Genomic DNA, 23,800 nt, shown 5'->3' on the forward strand with positions numbered 1-23,800 from the left:
TCACACGTTAAATAAAATGGCCAATAAAACACCACAACTGAAAATTCAGCAGAAACTCAGTTGCTTTATGTAATTTATCAAAACAGCAGGTTAAAAGAAACCTTCGATATTTTCAACTAATATCCGCCATTAAAATCGGATCTCTCGCTGACACTTGTTTGGAAGCCGTGACGTCATTCGATGGTTTACCTCCGGTAGTGATCTGGGGAAGAGAGAGAAGCGTCTGCTCAGTCCGCATTCGTCATTTGAGGCATTCAGACGAAATTCTACACCAGTTTCCGAAGTAGAGCGACAGCATTAAGAAGTAAGTAATATTTCATTGAATTCTATTTGATTATCTCTACATTGCATTCAGAATTTCTTTTGATTCTTTTTAATCATAATTGGGCGAACGAGTACAAGAATTTTCGTAGTTATTGATTTTTACTTTTTGTTAAAGCTTCTGCGTTTCCAGACTTGTAATAAATCAATTTATCTTCAATTAATCATTGTGTTATTCAAAGTATGAAGTAAAATAATACTGCACTTCAAATCAAAATTTAACAAGTATATTTATTTTTAAATAAATATAAAGAAACATTCGGTTGATCAAAAAAAAAATGTAGTAAGGGGGGGGGGGGAGTGAAGCAAACGATGCTAAAATAATTTCTATTTTAAATTTTAGAACATGTCTCAGAATGTGTTTTTAGCTGAATTTAGATTATTTTCTTCCCTTTCCTATTGACTGTGCTCAGGTATTTTTTTTTTTTTTTGCAGATCTTTTTGATTAACAAACCTAGATACTAAATGAAATATTTCTGTTCAAGTAAATGTTTTAATATTATGTTTAAAATATACAAAAAAAGGAAAGAAAGAAAGAAATTGGCCCACGACGTTTTGTAAACTGAAGATTATTCTCATGAATTTTGATATTTTTTATTATTTTCAGAAAAGAACGGAGAAAAGCATAAATAAATAAATTTAGCAAGTTTATCATTTTGCTAATATTTGTAATTAAAGGCAGAAAAGATTAACATTGAATTATTATTAAAATATGGCACTACTATAAATTATTAATGATTCCTGAAAATTATTTATTATTATAAATGAATTAGTATGTTTGTTTATAATAAAAAATGAACATAATAGCTAAAATCATTATTCACTTTTATTTAACTCGGCTTGTTTCACGTTTGTAATGGAGTTCATCATTCGAAATTTCACACTTTCCCCGATGTTGCAGGGACCTAAAATTTTGTACATGTTTTCTTGAAGACAAATATTTTTTTTTAATATTTTAGGAATTTAATATTTAGTTAATCAGTTTTTTAGATCAATTTTAATTTCATACAAATGGCATCACCTATTAGAGAATTTGAGAAAAACTCTGATTATATAAGTGTTTTTAATGTTTATAATATTGAATTATATACTAAAGCCTAAATAGAAGTAATTAAAATGAACGAAAATCTACTTTTTATTTCACTTTAGAATTTCATTATTAAAAATATTCTTATTAAATTAATTTTTAATTAGAAATATTGTGAGAGTCCGATGATAAGAATTTTTAATTACAACAGTCGTCTTAAAGTACTCCTAGCGTTATTTCAAAATGGAAGTTTAATCGCATAAATTTAATCAGTACACTGAAAGTGTCTCTCTAAAATGTTTCTAGCAGTATTTTAATTTTAAGACGGTGTTGATACAGCTGAGATTAAAAAAGTGTACAAAAGTTGCTTTTGCTCAAAAGTGGAAAAATAGATTAAAATAATAAAAGTTATTAGTAGCTTCGTCGGGGCTAACATAGCAATTGAAAACGAACCAAAAATCTGTTCTAAATTCTAAAATTTACTTCCATGTATTTTGAAATACTTTAATAAAAAAGAATTAAAATTAGCTAATTTATTATTACTAATATTTATTTTTGAAAGTAAAGAAAACTAATATAGAATTATTATTAAAATGAATATTGCTGTTAACCTTTAGCGATTCATGAAATTTATTTATTAATAGAACGGAATTATAATAATTGTTTAAAACAAAAATAAATTATAATTGATAAAATAATTCATTTAATTATTATTTAATTCTATTTTTTCATGTTTGCAATAATGGAAATTTATATTCGATTTCCACTCATTTCCTCATATACCAGAATTTTGCAGTTTTAGACACTGATATATTCTTGCTGCTAATGTATTATTTTAATATTTTGGGAACTTAATATTCAATTAGACGATGCTTGATTTTACATCAGTGGTGCCGCTGGCCATGAATTTGAGGGGAAAAAAGTTTCGTTATATTTATTCAAAATTCCGTAATATTTATAATATTGAGCTATGAACTAAATAATGCAAAAAAGAAATATTTAAAATAATCAATCTACTTATTAATAAAAGTTTGTTATTAAAAGTGTTTTATTAAATTAAATTAAAGTTATAGCATAGCTTCAAAATAATAAGGATCGTTTCAAAATACCCCTCATATAACTTCAAAATGGAACATAAGTGTAATAAATATTATCCACATAAGTGTAATAAATATTATCCTTGCTGATAGCTCATCTGAAAAATCTTTCCTGCAAAGCTTTAATTTTAAGACGGTATTAAAATATCTAAGATTTGATTTGATTTGTGAGATTTTTTTGGCGCAATAGCCATATTTGGTTAAGCGGCGCCATTAAAATATCTAAGAAAAGAACAATGCGCGGTAAATGGTGTTCAAAGATGGCGAGCAGATGCTATTTTTGTAATCATAATCCCTGGAGCGTTTTCCCGGAAAAGGCTAAGGCTGTTCCCAGAGTTTACACGTGTTGCGCAGATCTCTCAAATCAGACCAATTTCATTTCAAGACTGGTCATTAGGATGATGTGGTAGATTTATAGTGCTCTCTTGTCCTTTCATTTAAAGACTGGTCACCGGAAAGATGTAATAGATTTTCCTTTCTCAATTGGGTTTTTAATTGCATTTTATATCGTACTTCTTTATTAAAGGTAAATTTCCTAATAACATTCTGTTAGTGTAAATTTCACTTTCTCGTAAGTCTAATTATCACGAAGTTAAAAAGAATATTTCTTGGCAATCTTCATTACTCGAGTAAATTCGAGTCTAGTGGAAGTTGTAGTCAATTTTTGGCTTCTCTTCTGTATTTTCAAGAAGGATGAAACAGTTCATGTCTTAGATTACTGAGCCTGCATGCAGTAAGAAATTTTCTATTTAAATAGATGTGTTCAAATTTTTTTTGTTAATTACATAAATGTCAGATTATTTTTAATAATAAATTTTTAAAAATAACATTTTAATTAGATGTTTGATATTTCAATTTATTAATATAATTTCCAAAATTAATTTTCAAAACTTTTCCCCTTCTTTTCCTTGCATTTATTTGTGTAGATTTACTTGTTAATCAAAAATTAATCTTAATCCTGCGTTTAGTTTTCACATCAGAATCCCATCTATTCATTTCTTTTAAAAATAATATTCACGAATTTCTATTGATAAGAATGTATATGTATCCATGCTCGGTCTATACGGTTATTCAAGTTTTTTTAGTTCTCTTATTTCTTTGTACTTTCGTCCACGCTCTAATTTCTTATGTTTACTTGTGTACTTATTTTCTTTTTATATTTTGCTATATGTATTTACCTCCTCCTAGTACTTAAATTGAATTTTTCTCCTTTAATTTTTTTCTATTTCTGTTTATAGCTAGTATTATCAAAAAAATATTTCTCTCAATTTTAAATTGATATTTTTAATGGGACAAATTTTTCATCAAAGAATATAGATTTCCGCAATTTTTTTTTGGAAAATGAACGTTTGTGCTATGTTAGGTCATTATGAAGAGTTTATGATTTTCTTGTATAACAGAGCTTCTTTAACTGTGATCCCAAGTTATTCAGGCAACATTCATGCATATTTGCATAAGGAAAGCGAGAAAATATTGACATCAAGCGACTTTATCAGAATCTTCAAGAGCAGGAAAAAATTAATTTAAATTAAAAATGTGCAAAAATAAGCTAAACGAGAATAATGTTCCTTTGTATAATCTCACAATTAAGTTAATAAAATTTAGTTAAAAAATAGTTCTAAAGCGGAATAAAGTTTATGGGAGAAATATTGTTGTATTTGATTTATCCTCTTAATACTGTTAATGTTTGAATTTGCAATAAAAGGACTGATCGAAACGAGGACGAGTAAAAACTACGTGTCTTGCAAAAAGTTGCTGAAATATTTGCATCCTGCAAGAAAAATAAGAAAGAATACCTGCAATTATTAAAAAAAAAAATGTTAAGCAATTTTTCAAAATTTCAGTAAATTTGCAATGGTTGCAAAGCTAGTATCAGGAAAAAAATATTTTTCTCTGTTTTAAATTGATGTAATAATTGTTTTCGCCGTTTGATTTCAGTAAATTAAAGAAAAACTGCTAAATATCCCGAATATTCGTTTATATTAAATGAAAATTATTTTTTAAAAATTAGCCGGAAATTTCTTAGCATAATAGATTTTAAAAATATTTTACAGATATCTTAAGATATCTATAAAATAAATTTATGCTCAACTTCTAAAGTTCTTTCTACATAAGCCCAAAGTTTAAGAAGAGACTGGCGTGAGAATGTGTAAGGTCGGAAGAACTTTTAATCTAACATTTTTTTGCAATTCAAAATTGAAAGATAGATTTAAAAATACGGTTTAAATAAAAAGAAAGGTTAGATAATTTGAATTAAAGAACTTTATTTAAAAAGAATTATTTATAAAATTTCATGAAATTGCAAAACAGCCCTAACTCTTTCAGTTTATAAATGTCTTGTAATTTGGCTCACTAAAAATTTGTAATGTTTTTCCATGTTTTACCACTAGTTAAAAAAAATCTTGCCTTTGATTTGTCTTGTACCAAATTTAGTACTTCATAGCTATTGCTCTTCAGTGCAAAGACATGCACGTCGACTTTTATTACTATGTATCACATCTTTTACATGTTAATTTTTTAATGTTATCTGTATTGAAAAAAATCGTGCATATCGAAATAAATGCTGTATATATCGCAAAATGATGATAGATTAATATGCATGACTTTTTGTTTTCTGTTACAGAGATAACATGTTTAAAACAACAAACAAATATATTAACTCATTTTTTTCCTTTCTTTTAATTAAATCCTTATTATATGTTTGGTGAAGCTATGTTTATGTAATCATGATTTCCAATGATGCTGAATGTTATCAGTTAGTTCCATCATTTTTTCAGTAGATTTATCAGTTGTTTTCAATATTCTAGAAAAACATCGATATATTTGTACTACTTATAAATTAAATTTCTGCATGAATATGCATTGTCTTAACATTTAGTGTATTTAATATCTTTTCTAAAGTGATAAATTAATGATGAGAGATCTTGAATTTTTCGATATAATCTCATCAGATTTTCCAAAAAAGTTTCTATAATAACCGGAAAAAAATTATTCACCGATTTTTGAAAAGTCCATCATATAATACGATGCATCAATATTTATTGAAAGCTGGCATTTTCCAACACACTTCCGTTCTGAGTCATGATATATTTAATAATAATCTTTCTAAAGAGTATTCAAGAGAAGCCAAAAACTTTCTATTAAATTAGCTAGTTTTCAATTTGTGCAATATATATCTCAACCAACAACTTCGTGCGCAACAATTTCTCAATCTGTGCAGTCATAAATAGCTGTGCGAACTAAATTTCCAAAGGACACTTAATATTCAAGTTCCAGCTGTTCATTCTAGTCTCTTCCGAAAATGAATCCACAGGTGAGTATTTTCTGTTTTCTGTACTTGTAATTATAGCTTATTAAGTGGAAACATTCAAAGCGTCACTTTTTCCTTGATAAAAATATTTACTGTAGGTGAAATTTTTCACTCAAGCCATTTTCGCTTATTTGGCTGAATTTGTCCATCTGGCCTCTTTCCTGTTATGCTCATTTTTATATGGGTAAATTTTAAATAACTGGTTAGTATATCCATGAAAAGAGTTTAATGACTTTATCCTTTTTTTTTTGGTTAAATGTATTATTTTGTTAGCGACCAAGGAATATTTTAAAAAATTAAAAAACTACGGGCCTTTACAAATGATGTTATGATATCTTGAACAAAGATTATAAAGTTTATTATTCGTAAAAGATGCATAGATTTTTTCACAAATTATAAAGTAAAAAAAAAATCGGAACTAATAAGACAAAATGAACTCATGCCTCATTATCCATTTTAAGTTAATTAAGTTAGTAATTAATTTTTAAGTCTTCTATGAGAATTCTGATTCTTTTCTGTTTAAAATTGATTAAAATATCCTTTTCACATGCTAAATGTTAGTAAATGGAGGAGGTGCTACAAGAGGCTCTTAAGTATTTGTTTGATTTAGGAATTAAAATTCAGAATTTCAAAGAAAAGTCAAATGAAAAAAAAAATCGTCAACTATGTTATTTTATAGAGCAAGTCTTAAGTTGTTTCTACTAAATCCTCTCTATTTATTTTGAGACTCTTACTTCCGGTTCAAAAAAAATGCGTCAGTTGAAATAAGGATTATATTTTATATAGCTTGAGAGAAAAAAGGGTTTCAAAATCCTCCAGTTCAATGAGTCATATTTAGTAAAATAATCTAGAAGACCTAAAATTTTTTTAAAAAAAATATACCCTTCTGCAAGCAAGCATGATCGAGTAATAAAGGCTTGAATTTCATTATTTGAGAACAGCCAACTGCTACTACGATGAAGGATCATGTATTAATAAGTAATTTTCTTCTAGATGGCAATAGAATTGATCTAAAATAGTCTAATTTAAAGATTTTCAAACTTTCATAACTGTCCTAACTAACATAAGGATCCGTGGATTAAAATTGATATCTGTTGTTCTCTACTCTGCAGCTCCAGGATATTTATTTACATTGTCTTTCATCTTTTAGAGATCATATTATTTATATTTTGTATATTTATTTAAAGACTTAATTGTTGTTAATCTCAACATTTATTTTATAAGCATATTTAAGCAAGCAGAATAAAATAAATTTTTATAAATATATTTTGCTGATATTGAATGTTGCAGTATATTCTATTCATTTTATTAGTTCTCAGTAGGTTTCGCATCTGTTTTTAATATGCCTATAAATGTCAAGAAATTCAAATAAATAACGAATTTAAACTTCTGGTTGGATTTCCATCACCAAACTTTCTACAATGTTTCAATGAAATCACATACACTTTCCGATACTGGATTATTAATATTAGTTCGGCATTCATCGATGGAATCTTATCAGATCTGCAAAAGATACATTCTCTTGAAGAAAGAAGAAATGATTCCAGGTTTTCATACTATTTATGAAATAAAAACTAAAAAAGTAGAAAATAAACCATTTCAAGTTTTCATAATATTTATAAAATAAACTTTAAAAAGTAGAAAATAAATTATTTCAAGTTTTCACAATATTTATAAATGATACACTAAAAAGTAGAAAATAAACTTTTCAGGTATTCATAATATTTATAAAATAAACACTAAAAAATAGGAAATAAATTATTTTCTTCATTGTGTTTATAAATTAAAAACTAAAAAGTTAAAAAAAAACATGAGATTTTCTTCAAGATGGCAATAAAAATGGTTTAAAATCGCTTAAATTAAAGATTTTCCAAGACCAATTTTAGGTTCAAAAGTATGGAATTTTGTTCTATTTAAAAATAATTTTTCTAAAATAATAATTAATAGAACCGGTGGACTTTATAAAAATGTAGACTTCCGTAATTATTTCTGTACATTTATTGACTCAATAAACATCAAATTTGATTCTTTAAGTAATTTAAAAATTTTCTCCAATTAGAAGTATACATCTATCTTTGAAAGTTTTAAAATTAGCTGCTATGTCATAATTAGAGCATTAATAAATGATATTTGAAAAGAAATTCAATGAAAAATCATTAATTTAAAAATTTCAGTAGAATATTTTGTTGAAATTTATATGAAGTGCTCTTTACTTACAAACATTTAAAAAAAATGAAAAATCCGCAATTTCTCCAAAGAATCTGAAGAACAAACTTTTTCCCAATCTGAATAATTATCTCCGAACAGACCATATTTTAAGGTTTTTCTCCTTAAAGCATATATGCACCGAAATAAGCACCTCTTATCTAGGTTCTACTCTACAGAACCTAGATATTCACATTATCTTGAGATTTTTTAGATCCATGTTTTTTATATTTGTGTATTTTATATTTCATTTTAAAAACTTAATTGCTATTATCTTAAAATTGAAAAATCTGCAATTTCTCCAAAGAATCTGAAAAACAAACTTTTTCCCAATCTGAATAATTATCTCCGAACAGACCATATTTTAAGATTTTCCTCCTTAAAGCATATATGCACCGAAATAAGCACCTCTTATCTAGGTTCTACTCTACAGAACCTAGATATTCACATTATCTTGAGATTTTTTAGATCCATGTTTTTTTTATATTTGTGTATTTTATATTTCATTTTAAAAACTTAATTGCTATTATCTTAAAATTTATTTTGATGTGTATATTTTAGCAAGCAATGTAAAATAAATTTTTCTAAATGTAATTTGCTCAGATTGAATGCTATCAAGTTATCAAGTCTTTCGCAAACGATTTTACATGACAGATAGGTTTCCTGTAAAAGAATTTCATTTAAAATGTTATATATTTCTACAGTTTTTATACTATGACAATAAGCCAAATTTCATCGATTGCATTTGTATCGTATTAGACTGACTAATTTCAAAGAAAAAAATTTTTCTGGGCCGATTTATATCAAGAATGTAAAATTTTTGACATTCTCTAGTTTGAATTTATCAAAAACTGCAGCATTTTTTTTTTTTTGTAAATTTTATATACTACAAAGTAAGGATAAAAACAACTCCTCTATTATTTTAATCAATTTCTCAACCTCTCAAAATGCGTACAGAGCATTACTCTACTTAATCCAACTCTAATGCTATCACTAAACTGAACCGAAAGTCAACAGCACGTTGGTGCGAGACCTCTAAATCGTGGAGTTCTATGAGAAATTGATTCAATCGGCTTAAGGGTGACTCTGAGAAATCCATATGCTAAATTGAAGTCATTTAGGTTATCATGCACATATGCATACATACGGAAATATAGGCATTCTTCCCGTAGTCGGATTTCGTCCAATATTTGATTATCTATAATGATAGTATTAAAACTAACTACCACATTCTGTCCGTCAAGCTAGTTTAGTTATCACACTAAAACAGAAAAAATTGCATTCTCATGCGAGACCCTACTAGCAATACTTGTTCCAATGGTCTAAATACTGGAATTGTGACCATGTCGTTTTTTATTCCTATAAATTCAATTTTTTTACATTTGCAAATTATTTGAAAAATTTCGATGGGTTTTATCTCAATATTTACTATCTCAAGCATTCTTACACACAGTAAAAGAATGCCAATATACATTTATAAGTGACCAAGTCAAAAGAAAAGTGAATCAATGTTTTCTTTGTTATTTTAAAATGTTTTCTCTGTAAAAGAAAAATATTACTTATCAGTTCATGTGTAAGGTGACCATTTTTTTTAAGCTGAAACCAGGACAACATGAATTTTGACCAGTCATGCCCAAATTTTATAAATTTTTATCAAAAATCCACCCAACGGCCAACCTGTATAACTAAGTAAATTAAAAAAAACTTTTAGATATCAAAAAATGTTGCGTTTATTTAAACACAAGAAATGTGAAAACTAAAATATGATTTTACAATATAAAAATAAAACATAATAAACATAAAATAACATGATAAGCCATACCTAATATAATAACATAATAAAACATAAGGAGTTATTTAATTTTGTTTGTTTTTTTATATTTTTCTGAGGAATGAATTGCTTTTAACAAATTTTTGTTTTCCTGTATATTTTCATAGAATTCCATACAGGTTGCATTTAAATTATTTTTGACAATCAACAAGGATTGCGACACCTGACGATATCACATGGAATTATCAGGGTTGCCAGTTCTAATTTTATTATTTTTATTTTATTACTTCTTTTGTTTTAATGTTTTCCAATCTAAAACCAGTACTTTTCGTGTACTGGTTTTGTTTAATGACTAACCAGGACTTATGAGCTGAAAACCAGTACTGTACTGGTAAAATCAGTACGAATGGTCACCTTATTCATGTGCCATACATGCTGCATATTGATGATATAATAAAATGCACGATTTTTCTTATTTTTGCGACAGAGATTATGTTTTCAAGCAACAAGAATGCATTAACTCATGCTTCCCTTTCTTTTGAATAGACAATTTTTTTACTGTCTGCTGACGATATGATTTTACCATCATATTTTTCATTAAGATTGAATGTTGTCAATTTATTCCATTCACTTTTGTTTTTCTCAACAAATTTAGCGTTGTTTTAATACCCAAGAAAAATGTCTAAAAATTCCTATCATTTATAAAATTAATTTTTGCTTGAATATATCTAGTCTTACTAGCCTCAATATTTCGCCGAATTCATTTCTTTTCTACATTAATCGATCGTTAATGATAAATCATTATTGATGACTTTTTTCATTTAATATGATCGCATTGGTGTTTATTGATCGCTAGAATTGCAATGAATCATGACGTTTTTAAAAATCTTTATCCTAGGGAGTAACCCATAGCAACCACGGGCCTCAAATTGCTCGATGCATTTCGCTTTCTCAATCTGCGCATCTATAAATAGTAGCTGCCAGGTCTAAATTTTCAAGGGACTCTTCACTTCCAGGTTCCGGCTGTCTGATCCAGTTTACCAATCTTCAATCCACAGGTGAGTACGTTCTGTATACTGTACTTATAATTATTGCCTTATAAACTGTATGTTTATTCGAAACTTTAGTTACTTAATATAATTTTTTTTTAATCCTAAGCTTTTCTTATTGACATTTTTTCCTCTTCCCGATTTCATTTATTTGGCTGAAACGGCTCATCTAGAGTTACAGCTTCTCTCCTGTGCTTTTGTATGAATAAATGTGACAGCGGAACAGATATTTAGAATATCCGTCGAAAAAACTTATTATTATTATTATTATTGTGCTTTACTGAATTGGAAAGATAGTACAAAAGAGTTTCCGTTCTTTATCAAATTTATTATTTTATTAGCGACCAAGGAATTATTATATATTCAAAGAACGAATGATTTATATATATATATATATACAAAAGTATTAGAATCAAGTTAATAGGAAAAACAAAAATCAAATAAAAATTAAACAAAAAAAAAATTATTAAAAAATATTAAAAAAGAATCCGGCCTGAAGACTTTTTCAAGGGTCACCCTCAGGCAGGGATTCAAATAAAGGGATTTTTTCTGTGAGGACATACAGACATTAAGTCTAATAATGATTCCTCGTGACCCGAAAATCCCCCGAAATTATGCTCAAGAGATATACCATTTTAACAGAAAGGAAATACAAAATAACAAATTAGAAAAAAACCACAAAGTAAAAATACAATAAAAACAATAACAATAAAAACAAAAACAGCATTAAAATTAAAATTAAAAACGAAAAGGCCAGAACATACCATCCAACAGTGAAGGAAACTTTAAACAATCGATTGTGATTTCCTGTTTTTGAAAGTTAACGGTAAATTATGTAAACAGAGGTAGGCACCCAGCGCCATCTATTGAGTGATCCAATATGCAAGTAAATTTCTATTTTTATTTAAGCCAAAAGATTAATCCCAAACCATACCTTGTTTAATTAAAAAATTGACATTACAGTAATTTCTAGGAAAATCATTTTTAATTAAATTTTTAAGGAGGATATTTGATGCTTCAATATAAGAATTTTTATTATTGCAAACCCTTTTGATCCTGTTAACTTGTGAGAAAATTAGATTTTTGAAAATTTTAGAGTTTAGATTGGAATGGTAGTTACATAGTTTTGTTATTTTAAAGTTGAAATCATCCCTTTTATCGTATATACCAACTATTGTTTTATCATTAGCAATTTCGATTTTTAAATCCAGAAAGGTAGCCTCAAGTTGATTTATATTTGTATCTTTTAGAATTAAATCTTTTGGATAGCAATTAGTAATAATATTAGTATTGTCGAAGTTAATCAAAAGTAGGTCATCAATATATCTCCACCCGTTTATTAAATTATATTTAATTATTTTTTTCTCATAGTAATGCAGGAAAATATTAGCTAAAGCACTTGAGAAAGCTGTCCCCATTGGAATGCCCTTGACTTGTTTATAAAAATTAATACCATTTAACACGTAATTTTCAGTAATATTAAAATTACATAACTCAAGCCAGTTATTTTTAGGAATGATATTTTCATTTAAATATTCGTCATATATAAAAGTGCAGACCTTTATTAATTTTTCATGAGGTAGATTAGTGTATAAATTTTCGAAATCAAAAGTATTAAGTTTATTAATGTTGTCATTCCTAAAAATAACTGGCTTGAGTTATGTAATTTTAATATTACTGAAAATTACGTGTTTAATGTCTTCAGGCCGGATTCTTTTTTAATATTTTTTAATAATTTTTTTTTTGTTTAATTTTTATTTGATTTTTGTTTTTCCTATTAACTTGATTCTAATACTTTTGTATCAATTCATCTGTGTTTTAGAAGTAGCTGCAATTGCGCTCTCTAAATACTATGAAGTTCCTTTTTGGTTTTAGTTTAAATAGGTAATAAATTTTAGTTGCGATTTCGAAACTGTTTTGTTTCGTTTTCATTTTAGTTTCGTTTTCAAACTTTTTCTTACTTTAGATTGGTTACTTATATATATATATATATATATATATATATATATATATATATATATATATATATATATATATATATATATATATTATTTATTTATTATTTATAGATAAACATCGCAAATTAAAATTTTTAGATATATCTTATATGTAATTTAAATTTTTATATAGTTTACAATTAAAAATTTTAGGACTTTGTATATTTATATATGCTTAAACTTTATATCATTAGAGCCAAAAATATTTATAATATTTGCAGTCAGAACTCTGCTTAAATTATAATTAAATATTTATAAATAGTTGTAGAATTTGTATATGTATATATGTATAGAAAGAAGATAGTAAAACAGAATGAAATTTTGAACATCAATTAACGATGCCTTGAAGAATGAGATTGTACATTTAAATCAAAAGATTTTTGAATTCATATTTTTCTTCCTTCGTAATTAAAATGTATGAAAACATGTATTACAAATACAAATCTGCTAATACCTTTCTACTTACTCTCAGTTTCATTTGCTACTGAATTTAAGACGAGGAGTTATAACTTTAATAAAACTCTCACATAGGTGAAATGTGGGCATAAACTTGTGTTTATTTTCAGTTTCACGGGAATAAAATTTTGTTCGTACTCTAAACTTCAGTAAATCAATTAATTGCCGTGAAAGAAAATATTCATTTAAATTAGGAATTACAATTCAAATTTTCTACTAAAAAGCAAATGAAAAATATTTCGATTTCTTTGCTATCGTTTAAATCAAGGTCTGTTCAGCTACCTCCATTCAAGTTCTTTATTTATTTTTAGATTATTGGTGAGATTTCTGACGCATCAACAAGTATAACACAAATCAAGCCCCCTAATGGAGTGGAAAACAATTTTTGATTTCCCATTTTCACCTAACAACCTTAACTGTGTTCGAAACTTAACATGTACAGGATGTTCGCTTTAATCGTTGCCCAGTTATGATTCCTAAGCTCTTACTTGCAGTTAAAAAGCTGAAGAAATTATCGCAAAGAATTATTTTTTGTATTGCATGAGGTAGGAAATGTACTGATGGAAAAATCAGAAATACTAAATCTTTAAATAATTAACAAAATCGTATGATACTTATTTGGTAAAATATTCTAGGATTCCTAACATTTTCAATAAAAAATATTTATGTCCTTCTACGACCCAAAATGACTGAAGCATGAAGCTTTGAATTTCAATAGTTTAGAACAATTAATGGTCTCTTCAAGAAAGCAAAATGTAATCTTTGATATGGCTCAAGGATGGATTATACAGGATATCAACTCTACTCTTGATCCAATAATTATTCTTATGCTTTTACTCGTCGTTGAAAAAATAGATTAATTCAAGTAAATGGTTATTTACTATATACATATATATACAATGATAAAATTATGAAACAAACAAAAAATAAATTTTCTATTAACAGAAATGTTTCTCATTTAGTTTAATTTTACATAACTTGTATAATTAACCTAGTATACTACGAACAAAATAATTAGAGTTGTAAACGCGTTCAATTGTGAATCTGAATATTATGTTAAGCATGAATTATTTTTCCCATTTTGCTAATTTAATATATTTCTTCATCTGCTCGAGTAAAAAAAGTACAAATATTGCTTCAATTTCCCTTACAATTAGAGAACCAAATAGAAATGTTTTTGTGAAGCGCACTATTAATAATATAAATAAATAAAAATTTAAATTCCAAAATTGAAACCCATAACATTTTAATTTAAATTATTAATTTTTTATGGAAAATTTTTGGCACAAAATATTCAAAATGAAACATTGTGAAATAATCATCTTTATATTCTGAATGTAAAATCTCTTAGGAAAATTGTTAATGAAATCTAACGGAATATCCTTTACTCTATTTTCCCATATAAAAAAATGAAAATCATAATAACTTTGAATTAAAATAAGTGCAAACATTACACATGGAATAAAAAGTTTAAAATCTAGAAAAATCTTTTATTCCTTTCGTCCACATCTAAAGAATAATTTGGGATTTGATTTAAAATGCTTACCTGCTTTTGAAATGATTTTGCTGTAATACCATATTGTTTAAACATTTTTATTTCTACTGAAGATTTTATTCACTAGAGCAAAACTTTTGTGATCGTTTGTGATCATGGGACCTTTTCTATTTTCCAATATTGGGACTTTTTTTTATCAGAATAGAAAGGGACCCTTGCGAAAACAGATTTCGAAAAATTTAAAGAAATCTTAGACTAATGAACTCTCAGCACAGCTGAGTATTACAATGTATTTATTTTAATACGGTAAGTTATTAATATTTTATTAATTGTAGTTAAGCCATTTTCTATTAAGTAATTTGAGTATGCACAGTCACTATTCCTTAGGTGAATCAAGGTAATTTTTCAGATTTATTTCAGTTATAATAGTTTAATAACCGGTTAATAAAGCCGTTTACACTTTACATATTAAATTACTTAGTAAGAAAATTAGAATACATAAAAAACTATTCCCTTACGTTCATATAAATAAATATATTCAACATTTGTTACAAAGTAAAAAGTCGAGCAGTTTAGGGCTTATTAAAATATTTAGATATCCTTCTATAGAATTTATTTTTCATTCACAGTAAAATAGGCCGCTATGCTCCCAATTATTTATTTGTCCTTTTTTTTTGTAGGTACCAATGCTGTTCTAAAAAACAGATAGTGCTATTAAACTTGCCAACATATTCTATCCTTTTAGCAGTGGTTCAATTGGTAAGAAATATTTTAAATCATGATTTGGATACCTTTGTTATAATATTTTTAAACTACTCAATATTGGTTCTTGAATTTCAGCAACTTTGTTCTTAGTTGAAAAAAACGCTTTTTGTTAATATCTTAAATACTTATGTTGTACCAAGGCTGTTCTAAAAATTATACAGTACTATTAGAGTTGAAAGTATATTCTGACCATTCAACAGTGATTTAAGTGGTAAGAAATTTTTTTTCTTAGTTTGGATACCCATATTATACACTGATGCACTACTGTATTGGTCATCGAATTTCGATAGCTTCCAAAAACTTGAGCAGTTACGTTGTTATACAAGCTACAAAATAACTCATAAACAAACGCTTAAGAATTATTCAGCCTCAGCCATCAAACTGATTTCAAGTTCTTTGAAGACCATGAAAAAAATGTTTTGCACTCGATTTTCTTATGCACTTCCATTATAAGGCGTATTTCAGTATATACATGTGTAATATAGAAAAACGAACAGGCTAAATGAATACCGATTTTGCAACTTAGATTTATATGGAATTTAAACATTTTTATCAGCTACAGTGTCTAAATTTGTAAGAAGTTTTTTTTTAACAATCTCTCTAATCAGTTCACACAATTAATCTTAAAAATAAAAGGACAATTGTAAAATTTAATTTACTTGCTAGTTACCAGGATAAAAAAGATAATTTGTGTCGTAGTCATTAAATTTACATGAATCCGAACTATAATTTGACGAAATCAGAAATTCTTAGGTGTTGGAACTACTAAATCTTTATTTAATCTAGATATTTGTTTCAATGGTGTGCTATTAAATATATTGCTTTAAAATTTAAATGAGCCGTGATAGCCTGATGGCAATCTTAGCATCGAGATCGGGGGGTGGAATATGACACGATTCTGCAGAAAATTCATCTCATACACAGGTCTGGTACATTTTAATCCGTAATGCTTAATCGAATGCAAATTTTTTCTTGCTGCCATGGTATGGAAGTTTTAAGAGGGAATCGTGACTCAAGTGATGTCACTGTCACTTGATCATAGAAATTGAGACGTCCAAAAGGTAGTAGCTTCAATTAGAGACACTTGTCAAATCAATTAATTAGGTAAGATATAAATTTATCTGTCCTACTGAAAATCCATTGACGCATTCCATCGCCACATGAATTCGCAAAACTAAATTCAACGAGTCTGTTTCCTCCCTCTGGTTTTGTTAGAAAGTTTTGAAAGGGAGCGGCGATTTAATTGATGTCATTGTCATTTGATATAGAATTACATGGATCGTTCCCAAAAAAAAAACTGTAGTAGCTTTAATTTGGGATACATATGAAATTTATCAATCCTTGTAATTTTTCGCCTGCTTCCGATTTGGGCAACACATATATAATCATCGTGCCTATATATAGTGACATCTTGAGAAATTGCAAAATGGTAGCTTTAAGTGATATGACCTCAAACAGATCATATTTTATTCAATTTTTTCTAGGAAAATACTGTGGAAAATAATTTTATTTCTATTCTCATGTTAGAATTTAATTCCTTAGCTGAAATAAGTTAAATTTCCCTCAATATTACATTAATTAAGAAAGAAATAACACAAAAGTAAACCTTAATGCAATTAACTATTGCATTGATTCAAACTGCAAAAAAACAGCATTTGAAGTTGAGAATGCAATTGGCGTTTGTGTTTAGATACAAAATTATGCAAATGTGTCATCGTCATTATTTTTAACGATTCTCTACTTTAATATATAATGATTGTTCCATTCTGAAAAGTAAGCAATGCAGAAAACTGTACTATATTCTATTTTACAAGCAAAGAGACCTCAGAACTTGTTCCAATTTTTAAAAAATCTCAAATTATACACAAGAAAAATAGCTTAATTTGTTGGAATATAAATTTTAAATAATATTTGATGTATCGCCATTTTTTTTAATGCAGTTGATCAATGCAGTTGATCGTATTTATCTATAATGACTGAGAAGAGTTCACCAAGAAAACTACTTGTCCTGAGAATTAATAACGGATTTTAGATTTTTTACATATGATTATAATCGTGTTCACAGATAGTCTGGCATTGCTCCAAAAATGATTGTTTTGGGATTCAATGGATGCCTAAAATATGGAGATATATTAAAATACTAGCTGATATACCCGACGTTGCTCATGATTAAAGTACTTTCATGTTTAATATTTTTAATATAAATATTCCTTTATTGTAAAATATTCAAAATAATTTTATCATCTAAAACAATTTTATCTTAAATAAGGATATCAATTGAGTTAGATGATTTTTAAATAGCCGATAGCTAGTTTTCACTATATTTGTTTTATTAATTTATTACAAACAAATAAATAAATATTTAAATAATAAATAATAAAAACATTTATTACAAATCAAAATTAATTCGTAAGTTCTTAAATAAAAATTGTGTGAAATTATTTCCATGCACAGTTTTCGTTCCTCATCATCATCTTGGCATTCATGAATAATATAGGTATATATTGTTACGAATCTGTGATGCTGCTTCCCAGCATAGTTGGTTCCATCATCAGAAAGACTGTTTTACGGTCATCTGTATTGGACGGAGTCCGGGTGTCGCGTCGGAGGTCCCAGGGTTTGGCGACCATTTGGTTACTTGGCGACGAATTTGAAGACTTTGGCCCCAAAATAGATTATACCCGAAACATCGAGAATTTTCCCGATCCGTCCATTGGGAACCGAGATACGCCTCGAAAGTTCCTGATTGGTTGAGAGGCTTCTAGCCCCGCCTCCTGAGACCTATAAAAGGAGGCAGTCTACAGCTGCCGGTTGTAGTCGGAATCGACGTTAAACAACGGGTCTTCCAGAGATTAGCAGAGCAGCGACGGAGTCAAGCTAATGCTGAACTAAGATGTGCGCTACTGTCTTCAGTAGAGTCTTGTTGTGTGCTGCAGTGTGCACGCCTCGGCTGAAGATAATGGTCTTCTCTATGCTGTATATAGTTGTCGTCTTTGTGCTGCCCTGTGTGTCGTAGTGTCAATAAACGTGTTGTGTGTTCGTCTACTGAAAGGACTGATCATTGTGTTGTGTTATCTTCATACCATACACAACCACTAAATACACACAAGTAAAAGAACCCGACGGATTGATAGTGATAGAGGGAGTTCCATAACAATATGTTTAGGAAAATTTTGCGTATCTTCAAAAAAATAAAGTCTTCCTTTTTATTCATGGCAATTTATTATAAAACTGAGCTTCAAAACTAGAATATCAGTTGTTGGCAAAGAACGAATCTAATCCATACAGAAAGTTAAAACATTTAGAGATTTTTAAGAATACATTTCAGCTATTAAAAAATTTTGGTGTTTTTTTAATTTCTTTCATTTCACCAGATGACAGTAACTCGGGCAGCTTTGTGAATAGCTTTGTTTGTGGACTCAGCTCCATAAACTGTTTATTATACTATTAATAAAGGTACTAAATTATATTTTTCATTCAAATTTCGTGTAGTAATTTTCCAATATGAATCCTGAACTGAAGAAAAAGCGATTCATTTGGAAATATTTGGAAACTGTTTTCAGGCTCAACAATACGAAATCAATTGATAATGTTCATGTTATTAATCATTTAAAGCTTAATATTTGAAGATTCAAAAGATATACAGCTTATTTTTTAATTGAGGACCTATCAAATATATTTCTTATATGCAAGAATTTGTACAAACAACTGGATAAATTTCTAAACTATGAGATTTTTTCTTCAAAATACCCCCATATTTTTTCTATTGTTTTTAACTGGTATATTTACGCATTATATGTGTTTTGTTCAAAAATTCAAAATTACAAGTATTTTATTTTTCAAAAACTTTATCCTAAAAGTAGCACATAATTTAAGAATTGGAACAATCATATGAGATAAAATGTTGATTGAAAAGTCGTACAATGTAATAAAATGGATTCAGTCAGATTTGCCATAAAATATTTCATAACAGCTATGTTTTTATTAGAAAATATTGATAGAAAACTGAATATTTTTTATTACTCAATCCGTTATTACTTAATTCTTTCTGTTTATCCCTGCATGCTTCACTAGATTTCTTTTCAAGCTTGTGCGACTGCTTTATTATTCTACTTTTCATTTCCTTTACATATTAATTATAAAAGACAACTAATATTATGTCTAATATATGAGAAATAAGTTATAAATATGTTTTATTTGTTTATTTACTTATTTTTTATTGCAGATTCCAATAAAGTAAAACAGAATGAATATCCCTCCAGTTTGCTCAATCAGGAATGTTGCATCACTGAGAGAAATCACACTTGTTTCTGGGGCAATTTTAATATCAGACTTGGATAAAATTAAGCATAAGGTCGAAGAATTGCACAGACACATGAATTTCGAAATTGCAAATCCTGAAGCTCAGTCGAGTATGACAACTTATCCAATTATTACAGAAACATCTAAATACGAGGCTGAAGATAAACTAAGGGATATCTGCATCCCTGCAACACTTAAAAAAGAACTTGCCGAATGTGTTTACACAATTTCTTCCGAAATCTTCAACTTCTATATCATAAACTTTGACCTTATGCATGAAGCATCGAGCTTGAAGGATTTCATTGTCTTCAACCCTGACGGATCGATAAATCATTGGAAGAGCCATCAGCGTATCATAAGGGAAACTAATCTGAGTTCCCGAATAAGATTTGCCAGCGCTTGCCAGTTTTATTCCCTAGACGAGCTTATGGCGATCTGGAATGAAGTGGTGGGACCTGAGGTTTTCGGGAATATTTAGTTCCTATTATGGCAGTTAGAAGTCCCTACTTGTATTGCTGTGGGAAACATTTACATTCTCTTAAAAGCAGAAAATAAAGATGGGCACACTCTTGTCATTTTTGTTTTTTTACTGCTAGCTAAAGCAGTCCAGTTATAAAACTGAGTTTCATTTTTGATTCCACAGAGCAACTTAAAAATTATAAAAATTATATTCACCGAAAGACTTAATAACATTTTTATAATGGAACAACGTTGCCATGTCATCAACACATAGACTCTTGATGAAACTATCGAAATTAAAGACAAATTTGAGCAGATTTTGTGGATATTTTCTTTAATTAAGCAAGAAATTATATTATAGCACAAATATAATGGTGCTGAAAACTTTAATTGCTACTTAACAAGACATGCGTTAAATGACTTGATTACATTTTTATAAAAGTATACATGTCAGGATATTGCAATAGACTATTCCGGTGTATATGCTATGGACTATTTCCATAATTAAGCAAGAAATTATAGGTCTGCACAAATGTAATGACGCAGAGAACATTCTTGCTTTTCTCACCACTCAGTAACTGTGAAATTCTTTTGATTAAAGGGAAAAATCTCAAGCAGTAGAATACTGTTTAACGTGACATTCTGTATATGACTTGAATACATTTTTTTCAATGCAAACATCCTGCACTAAAGGATGAAAGAAAAACTGATGAAACTGGAAACTTTCTAGTTGTTTCTTTTTTCGTGGTTGGTGAAAATTAATGGAACATTTCATCTAGTACTCAAGTAGTGTACTCATGTCGAAGCGTGTATTTAAATTCTGTGAAAATTTAAATATTACTTCATGTTTGTGATTTAAAAATTCTGCCTCCATATCTTTTAAGCTATTTCTTTCAGTTTGGAAAAATGGGATTTAATTTGAGCAGTATTTTCATCGATGGTTTTAAGTATTTCACATATTTGTGAGTGTTATATTTTTTATTTGCTGTTTTATATATAGATGTGAGAAGAAAGTATTTGCAAACTTGTGTATAGTGACGCAGAGAACATTCTTGCTTTTCTCATCACTCAGTAACTGTCAAATTCTTTTGATTAAATGGAAAAATCTCAAGCAGTAGAATACTGTTTAACATGACATTCAGTATATGACTTGATTACATTGTTTTGAATGCAAACATCCTACTCCAAACAATAAAAATAAAAAATAAATTGATGTAACTGGAAACATTCTAGTTGTTTCTTTTTTCGTGGTCGGTGAAAATAAATGGAACATTTCATCTACTACTCTAGTACTGTATTCATGTCGAAGAGTGTATTTAAATTCTGTGAAAATTTATATTATTGCATGTTTGTGATTTAAAAATTCTGCTTCCATATCTTCTAAGTTGTTTCTTTCAGTTTGGAAAAATGGGATTTAGTTTGATCAGTATTTTAATCGATGATTTTAAGTATTTCATATATTTGTGGGTGTTAAATTTTTTATTTGCTGCTTTATATATACATCTAAGAAGAAAGTATTTGCTGTCTTGTGTGCTATTCACTTGTATATGCCACAGCTAATGTACATACACAGTTCTCATGTTAAGAGAACTCTTTAATTCATTGTAAATATTCATTTTTTTTAATTTTTTAATAATACTTTGAGCTTTCATTTCTCTATTTTTCTTCTTTGTTAACGTAATTTTTTTTCTACAATCTAAGGAAATTTAGAGTAAATATCGTTAGATGAATGTAATCATTTGAAATATTCAAAATTTAAATATTATAAAGATTTTGTAATTTATCAAATTTTATAAAACTATCCCAATGGAAATGTGTAGTTTTTGTGCAAATTTCACTATTATTATTTGTTTATATTTTAAAGATACTTAATATTTCGAATAATTTTATTGTTTTGTAATTCAACATAATTTTATGATACCATAAAAACGTCAAAGATTTTTCTTCGACTCTAGTACTTTCAATTTTACTATTTGATAATTAATTTTTCTAATTTAATCTTACTCATTTGATAATTTAAAAAATAGTTTAATTTTTTTAGCCCTCAATGCATTGATTCGACAGTATCTTGCTTTGTTTGTAAGGAAAATGAATAGAAATAAGTATCCATTCGAATATATGTATCTTAACACACAAAACATTTTGAATGTTTATTCAATACATGCATATGTATTTTCATGCTTTAAATAAACTGTTTATCTTCACTGTCAAAATGCGTCTTCTTTGCTCTCTTTCTCTGATATTTTCCTTTATCTTCACAATAACACAATTATCTTAAAATTATAAAGGCAAATGAAAAATTTAATTTACTTGCGAGTTATCAGAAAAAAAATAAATCATTTATGTATAGTAGTAATTAAATTACATGAATCCAAACTGTAATTTGAGGAATCAAATATTTTTTAGCGGTGGAATTACTAAATCTTTATTTAATCTATATATTTGTTTCAATAGTGTGCTATTAAATATATTGCTTTAAAATTTAATTGGGCCATGATAGCGTGATGGCAATCTTACCTTTGAGATCGGGGGGTGAGGGTGGATATGACCCAATTCTGTAGAAAATTCAACTTATACACAGATATGGTACATAGTAATCTGCCTAATACATAGTAATGCCTAATCGGATGCAAATTTCTTCTTACTGCTATGGCATGGAAGCCTTGAGAGGGTATCATCACTCAAGTGATGTTCAATTACTTGATCATAGACCTTGCGACATCCAAAAGGTACTGTAGTAGCTTCAAATAGGGACACTTATCGTAGTTTTCAAAGGGAGTGGCGATTCAGTTGATACCAAAGGGAGTGGCGATTCAGTTGATACCATAGTCATTTGATATAGGAATTGCAAGGATCGTTCCCAAAAAATCCTGTAATAGCTTTAATGTGTGATACATAAGAAATCTATCAATCCTTGCAATTTATTCGCTTTCCCTCGATTTTGGCAAGATATATATAATCAACATGCCTATATATAGTCATCATCAGCATCATCATATCGTTAAATTAACAATATGAATCTAGCTTCCAGTTTGAGTTGACTACATATTAAACTTACTTTACGTCATTAAAACTCTTGTTAAAAGAAGAAAAAGATGAATGGATAGGATTCAACATTATTTACAACTGAAATATTTACATATAGTTAAAGTTTGAAATTTCTGATGTTTTTTTAATTCAATTTATTAACTTTTAAAATTTGTCTATTACACAGTTCTCTGGAGCGTTTTTTATTATTCAGTAACTTAAATAGCATCATATTTTCAGCATTCATAAAGACAATGCATTTTATTTCGTTCATAGGTTTAACTATTTGAAACGATTTGTTTCAACGATTATAAACTCATTTTTCAGACTCTTGAGTATATCTCTTTGTTTATATATTTAAGAATTGAGAAATGGTACTTTCAAAGGATTTTTTTACTTTATTTTAGTACATCATTTGTTGATGTAAACCACCTTAAATGTAACAATTTCTAAAGTTTACGGACAGCCAATTCGTCGATACAATTCACAGATTTTAAAGCAACTGAAATATTGAAAACA

General features: G+C 27.8%; 1 long non-coding RNA gene across 1 annotated transcript; it reads left to right on the forward strand.

Moving 5' to 3' along the window:
• The first annotated feature begins 212 nt into the window (after positions 1-212).
• On the forward strand, positions 213-22,452 carry LOC129958072 (uncharacterized). Its single transcript, XR_008783130.1, has 4 exons — positions 213-304; positions 10,630-10,789; positions 15,409-15,487; positions 19,719-22,452. It is a non-coding gene; the product is annotated as an uncharacterized LOC129958072 (long non-coding RNA).
• Positions 22,453-23,800: the final 1,348 nt, after the last annotated feature.

The sequence above is a fragment of the Argiope bruennichi genome, chromosome X1 (assembly GCF_947563725.1).
Source record: "Argiope bruennichi chromosome X1, qqArgBrue1.1, whole genome shotgun sequence".
Taxonomy (NCBI): domain Eukaryota; kingdom Metazoa; phylum Arthropoda; class Arachnida; order Araneae; family Araneidae; genus Argiope; species Argiope bruennichi.